Genomic DNA, 7,849 nt, shown 5'->3' on the forward strand with positions numbered 1-7,849 from the left:
CTTTCAAGCAGACCATTTCATCTTTACAGCCACTTTTTCACTGTAACGAGAGAGCGGCGAAATTACAGACACTATTAAACAGGATGACTTTTTCCTCCAGAAGACATTTTGTTACCTCATAAATTAATTACAATTACAGGCTACTAAAAGAATAGATCTTTAAAAGGTTTCACATTACTGGAGCTGTCAAACGCTTGGCGTGCCTTGACTGGATGTCCTCAACATGTCCATGTATTACAAAGAGATTCACCTTTTACTGTAGCAGTGAAGGACATGCAAAACAGAGACAGAAGCAGCATTACAATGCAACTGAATGGCCTTGTAGTTTTCTGCACTGCCTCCTCATTTGTTCTCATTAGCTTTACTCTCATTTATTAGATGTAGACAGCTGGAGCAGAAAAGGATGAATCACAACATCATTCACTCCTGATGGATTTCATAATGTCCTGAAGTGAGGATGTCCTTAAGCGTGCTGCATATAGAGTACGCAGTTCAACAGCACACACACACACACACACACACACACACACACACACACACACACACACACACACACACACACACACACACACACACAATTATTCAGCCCCATCCACAACCAAGCAAGGGCTCTTGGCTTTATTCCACTGGCCTAAGTGATTGGCTATTGATTGCTTAAACATATAATCCACTTACCTGCTGTCTGTCCTGCTGACAGAGGACAGTAATGTAACAAAGCCGTATCCTTTAAAGACAACCCAGCTGGTAAAACAGTACACACTGCTTTTGGAGAAAGCCAAAATTGACAGTTTATTTAGCTTTCTGAAAACAGGGAGTAGTAAAAACAGCACTATGGCGCTGCTACTAGGATATCGCTTGGTAACCCTTTAAATTTTCAAAAATCTGAGTCTTCTAGCCCTGTTTTTGATTTGGTTTTGATGATGAAGAGAGAAAGATTCCAATTAAAGAATCCTTAATACCGTAGAAATCTCTGGGAGAATTCTATAATGGCAAAGATGCTGAATGCCCCACCTGTGATCCCAGTAGAGCCGGTCAAAATAGGAAAAGATGTAAGTCGATACATGCAAGTTAGAGTTTATGTCACTTTAAGCTATGTGGTGGTATTATTGTAGTAAAATTGTATATATTTATATTTACTTTCTATAACTTACACTAACATGTTTTTTCAGCAGAATAAGCTAGAGATTATCTTATTGCCACTCCAGATTGAAACATTAGACTATGTGCAGTTCTGTGAAAGGCTAAGTAAACACTTACTGTTTCCAAATTAATTAAAAGGTGCTGCTTATGAAATACCCTTGAATAACTGATTTTCAGCATGTATAATAGCATCTGCTATAAAAGCAGATGTTTTGGCAGTTTGCTGCTGTGGAGCATTCAGATGCATGAATCTGAGAAGTTCAACCCAAAAGCTACATTCAGACTCTACAGGCCTCAGTTAGCATGTTGAACACTGAAATTCATTACAGTACAATTAGAAAAAAGACTGAACAACTATGGCTTGTTTAGAAAGATTACTAAGAGACGGCCTCTTCTAAAAAAGAAGGTAGCACAGCTGAATGAATCACATGCCTTCTGGAATAATGGACAGATGAAACTGAAGCAGAGACCTTTGACCATAATGCATATCACCGCATTTGGTGAAAAGGGAACACAGCATATGTATACAAATACCTCATACCTAATGTAATGCACAGTGGTGAAAGGGTAATGAGTTAGGTTTTTTTTTTTTTTGCAGCCACATGACCTGGGCATCTTGCAGTCATTGAGTCCATCATGAGCTCCTCTGTATACCAAAGCATTCTGGAGTCAAATGTGAGGGCACCTACCTGACAGCTAAAGCTGGGTTAAAACTGGGTCGTAAAACTGGAATGGACAGTGATCCCAAACACAGCAGCAAATCTACACAAAAAATGAAAAATAAAAGACTCAAGGTGTTGCAGTAGAGCTTCAAAGGATCTGAGGTCCATAAACGCATCTCCGCAAACCTCAGTGAACTGACGCAATGGTGTAAAGAACGGTGGGCCAAAATATCTTGATGCATGCTCAATCATCCAGGTAAGTAAATCCCCAAAGTTTGATTCTGGTCATCCGGGCGTAGCATTTTCAGTGGGAGAAACGTTTCATCACTCATCCAAGTGACTTCTTCAGTCTCAGCTGACTGCAGGTTTCCCCAATCTTATAAACAGTACATTTGCATAATGACTGAAACTAGCACCACTGAAGGAACAATGGGCTGGGAGGTCAGTGGACAAGTGGGTGAAGAATTTGTCTGACAGACAGCTTGACCAAGCAGAGAAAAACATCCTTGCTAAAGGGTTGAATTTGGCGGTGAGAGACAAATCCCGCTAGTGGAACTGATCACAGCCACAAAAACAGCAATTCGAAACAACAACATTGCAGACATGGAAGCAGAGCAACTACGGACGAAAGTTTCAGCCTGTCTCAGCAATACGAAGCCCCCAGCATCCAACATGAGTATGGAGAAGAGGAAGGCACTCACATCATTTAGCAATGACAACAACATTATCATCCTTCCAGCAGACAAGGGTAGGCGCAGGGTTTTGCTAAACCAGAAAGACTATCACGAGAAAATTATGTCACTGCTCAGTGACGAAAATACTTATGAGCCCCTGAAACAAGACCGTGATAGACTGTCTGAAGCAGTTAGAACAAGACCGGACCTAATACTACAGGCTATACCCAGGGGAATCTACACCAAGTCTGTATGGTTTACCGAAGATACATAAACAGGGTGCACCTTTAAGACCAATTGTCTGCATGATCAATTCAGTCACCTCTAACATCTCTAAGTTTCTGGCTCCGATCCTCAACCTGTTGGTGGGCAGCTCTGAATATCACATCCAGAACACCTTGGCTTTTGTCGAGAAGGTGAGAGATGTCATTATGGAGGCAGATGAAACCATGTTCTCGTACGATGTTACATCTTTCTTCACTTGCATCCCAGTCACGGAAGCGTTGGAGGTAGTCCGTAAGAGATTACAGGATGACCCCAGCCTCAGCAACAGGACCACTCTCAGCACCGACCAAGTGTGTTTGCTTTTGGAACTGTGTCTTAATTCCACCTATTTCACATACAAGGGTCATTACTACAGGCAGAAACATGGGTGTGCCATGGGTTTCCCAGTTTCACCCATCGTGGACAATTTGTACATGGAAGAAGTGGAAAAGAGGGCTTTGCTATCCTACCCTGGAACAACACCAAGTCATTGGTTCAGGTATGTGGATGACACCTGGGTGAAAATCAAATCTCAGGACGTACCACAATTCACGGATCACATTAACTCGGTGGACCGATACATCAAATACACCAGGGAGGATATGAAAAGTGGAAGGTTAGCCTTCATAGACTGTGAGATTTCCATCAGTAGTGGGGGACATCTAAAAGCTGATGTGTATAGTAAACCTACACATAAAGATCAGTATTTAAAATTTGACTCTCGTCATCCACTGGAGCATAAACTGGGTGTCATCAGGACGCTACAAGAGAGAGCGAACACCATCCCCACTGACACGGCGGCCAGGGAAGCAGAAGAACGTCACATCAAGAAGGCCCTGAGTAAATGTGGTTATCCCAGCTGGACTTTTGTCAAAGCTGGAAAGGCGCCTAAAGAAAGCTCCAGCTGATCCAGGAGAGAAGGACAACCGCTGCCTAAAAGAAAACCCGTAGTGATCCCGTACGTGTCAGGAGTATTGGAACAGCTGAGACACATTTTTTCTAAACACCGAGTCTCTGTGGCTTTTAAACCCCAAAACACGCTGCGCCACAGATTGGTCCACCCTAAGGACCGGGTCCCCCAACACAAACAGAGTAACATAGTGTACAGGAGGATTTGAGCGCGGAGTCAAGGAGGCCATTTATGTGAAAAGGGAAAGACCATTTCTGAATCGAAGAGAGGGCCTAAGGGTACATCTTTTGCCATCTTACAATGCTGTGATTGCAGCCATTCTCCAACTCTCTGTGAATGGTACTCATGGCCATTCATCAGTGGTCTTTGATCAATGAGCTTTGATCAGTGGTTGTTAATCAATGGTCATGAGAATTTGCATATTAATGATCAACGAACTGACCTCCCAGCCCATTGTTCCTTCAGTGGTGCTAGTGTCAGTCATTATGCAATGTACTGTTTATAAGATTGGGGAAACCTGCAGTCAGCTGAGACTGAAGAAGTCACTTGGATGAGTGATGAAACGTTTCTCCCACTGAAAACGCTACAACCAGATGAACAGAATCAAACTTTGGGGAATTACTTCAAGTATTGCTGCTAAAGCCGGTTCTTTCCTCTTTTTCACATGACTGTGAAAGTCAGTAGCTGGAAAAATATGATTTTTACATTATTTAAGATGTTTTTAAATGACAGTTTACTTTTTATGACCTGGAAACTTTATTTCACTCAATCATTTAGATAAAGGCTTTAATATGTTCCCAAACAACAGATTGGAGGTTCTACTAAAACAGCTGCCTAGTTGTGAGACTTTGGTTTAATACAGCAGTGTTCTTCTAGATGAGAAGAGCTTCCACTAAAGTTTTCCTCTTTTTTTCCATTTTCCACCAAAATAAAAATAGCCACATCATTAGCCACATTCTGCTGCACAACCCGCCAGTAACAACTCCGTTCTAGGCTTCCCGTGGTGTATACAAATACATTTCAATGTGCCATATTTTAGTTCATTCACAAACACTGCCCTGCTGAAATACACATTAGTGTGTTTAGTCCACTGAGAAAGGTGTGAAGAAAAGCACATTGTCCTGGTGTATGTGATAGCATGGCTGTTGCCTTCTCCTATGAAACTAGTGGCCCTCAGGCCTTTGATCTCACCCATGGCAGTTCAGTCTGGGCCTCAGCTGTGGGAAAAAGCAGCAGGGCTTAACAGGACAGAGCCCAGTAGATAGCAGGTGCTGAAGCCATGACCTTCCCATCCCAGGCCAGCATTCCTGCCTGTCAGACCCCCTGGATCCACGCATGTAGTGTCTCCAGCCACACCATCTGGAGCTGTTTGTCCTGCTGCACTGCGTTCAAATGGAAGAGTGTCCAAAACACTTCAAGCACTCATCGCACATACTGCAGTGGCACAGCTCTTCTGATTAAGATAAACCTTTACAGTGCTACTCTATGTTATTCATCACTATGCTAATCCTCACACCTCTCAGCTGGAGAATGGGCACACAAACAGAGGTATGACAGGGCCACAGGACCACAGGCAAGAGTAAATCCACAGGTATTTGGGGTTTTAAACTTCAAGGGGTGGCAGATTGTTAAGTCGGACACACAGCAGAAAACTCTCGGAGGAATTCCAGCATGTAGTCGAGCCTGAGTTCTCAACCTGGGAATTGTTGGTGTCTTATCACTGGTGTATCTTTGCACAGCTTTGTTTTGTCATAGCTTGTAAGATATTGTGTTGCTGATAAAACACAGCAATGGGTTCTTTCATTGTCAGGAGTTTGCTAGAGAAATCTGATCCTCGTCCTCTCCACACCTCTTATCATAAGTAGCCTGCTAGCTCCTAGTCTTACTAAGCCGATGTACTGGGAATCACACTATCACTCCTCCATTCAAGTGTCTCCCTGCAAGTCAGAGAGACTAATTTTATCTCCTTAACTATTAAAGGTAACATATAACGGTAAAAAGATTACACTTTTCTTTCCTGTAGTCTTCATGTTATAACTAGTTGTGAGCATGCAATGAAGTGCTAGGTGGGGTACTCTTGTTTGTGTTTGTGCAGTTGAGCGATTAGCTTTTTAAAAAAAGATTTTTTACCTTCATGCTGGACTCTGCTGTTTCTATCCCCTCCACTAACTATGCATAGCATCATCACTGTCATGCTACACGTCTGTATTGGTTGCATACCCCAAAAACCAACCAACCAAGCTGCTTTTGAAGCCAGTTTCTGGAGACATTATAGCAACTGAACTGCAGTTTGTGGAACTTCTGCTTTGGCTTTGTTTTTTAATCCTGGAAGCTGCCCCTTGCTTGGTTCTTCTCCTGCTGTATTACAGTTGAATTGGAAATCAAAAAATCAGTTGAGATGTTGCACACTGGTATCCTGAAATGTTGCACAAACACAGGAGAGCTAAAACCTGTTCTTTTAAACTAACATTTAAGAGAAAATCACATAATTTATTTTTTTTAAGTTATATTTGATTAGTTAAAAGTGCAGTTGTAGCTATTGTTGAATGGCCTATTGTTAGTCCTCCCAGTCAACCAAGAAACTACTTTTTCATGTCACCATCCCAGACAAATAAGTCAGCTCAATGGATTGGTGGGATTCTAAGGCCTGAACTCATGAGACTTAAGACCTGCAGCCCTGAAACCAAGAAAGGTAAATACCAGTAAATCTTGCTTTCATTGCCTGGAGCCTTCTTGTCCATGTGTACATTCACAGTATCCAGTGGATGGCTTCTGTTTCTTTCTGTTTGTGTGTTGAGTCTACAGCAAGCTCTCATGGACGTATGTGCTCACATAATCAGGTGTAAATGTTTCATGTAAGGCAGTCACCTCATGGCTGTCAGGTCATCTGCAGATACACGATCCCTCAGCTTCTTATTTTTCTCTCTCTCCTTGTCACCTTAAGCTCCACAGGTTGGGGCTAATGTAATCACAGACCCCTGCAGAAGGGCCAGTGTAAGAGACAGAAGCTGGGCCAGACATACAGGTATTCTAAACTGGTTACATTAAACCAAACAGGCCATCTGTCTCCCCCAGTAATTGGACACTGGATTAGACAGAGATGGCTGTGTTTCCCAGCCAAGTGGGCTAGTTACTGTTTATTTGGAATTAATTACCAGGGAGAGTGGAAATCTCAGAGCTTCCTACGAGTGGACCTAGACACTTTCTGATGGGGATAAGAGAACGTAAAGTCCAATAATAAAACTATATCAACAAAAATGTTTGGCAAGTTGTTTGACGCTGCTCAAACAAAGTCTTATCCTTGAATCTCAGATAATGATGTGGCTGGGGATTTCGAGTAAGGTGGATCAGAACAAAAGTCCCTTCTTTGATATGGTCACCCTAAACTGAGGCAGCAAATCAATGCACTTCTTTAAAGCTGGTAACCAATATCCTGGTGTAACACCATCAGCCGTTCTCACTCTAAGGATGTTCCAAGAGTTGAATTTAAAAAAAAGAGTATACATCTCTTAAACCCTGTGAGTGGGGCATCCACCCTGGCACCATATTTCATCCTGAGTGTTTCCTTCTCACAGGAATCACTGCTGAGGTATTGCAATCCTTAACCCTAACATATAACTCCAACTCCATGCTGTTCCAGTGTGGGATTCTCTTCACAAGTATTGATAATAAGCTGGCAGAAAAAAAAACACATTCTGATGAACATTAATACATTAATTGTTTTTCCCCAGTAAAAGTTCCTTTTTGACTTTTCTCTAAAACACAGGGTTAGAGAAGAAACGATAAAGATAAAATATATAACATAATAAAATAAATATAATATATAAATAATAATAATACAATAAATAAAAAGACTAAATGCTTAGTTTGAGGATGGCTATTAACATTTATACAAATAAATAATGTTGATTCCAATTCTCTGAGGCGACTGTTGTGATTTGGCGCTATATAAATAAAACTGAATTACTTTATCTCCTGCCTAGCAGCTCCATGTTCAACATCCTTTGTCTAATATAGCCACCATCCTGCCGCTGCACATCTAAACTATCTCAGCTCCACCTCTTTGTCTCCAAACCACTGAACCTGAGCAAAACCCAGTTAATGATGGAAATAACCTTGCCATGCAAGTTTAAGGTTGCACGCTCTAATATGTTTTGACAAGCATAGTAAAAATGAATGTGTTAACAGAGGATTCTGTT

At 41.7% G+C, this 7,849-nt stretch overlaps 1 pseudogene; it reads left to right on the forward strand.

The window, feature by feature from the left end:
• The first annotated feature begins 2,042 nt into the window (after positions 1-2,042).
• LOC146571201 (uncharacterized) lies at positions 2,043-4,027 on the forward strand (annotated as a pseudogene).
• The last annotated feature ends 3,822 nt before the right edge of the window (positions 4,028-7,849 follow it).

This window comes from Mchenga conophoros, linkage group LG7, assembly GCF_057382185.1.
Source record: "Mchenga conophoros isolate Kocher_MC1m ecotype Shallow Benthic linkage group LG7, M_conophoros_male_GT1.1, whole genome shotgun sequence".
Classification (NCBI taxonomy): Eukaryota; Metazoa; Chordata; class Actinopteri; order Cichliformes; family Cichlidae; genus Mchenga; species Mchenga conophoros.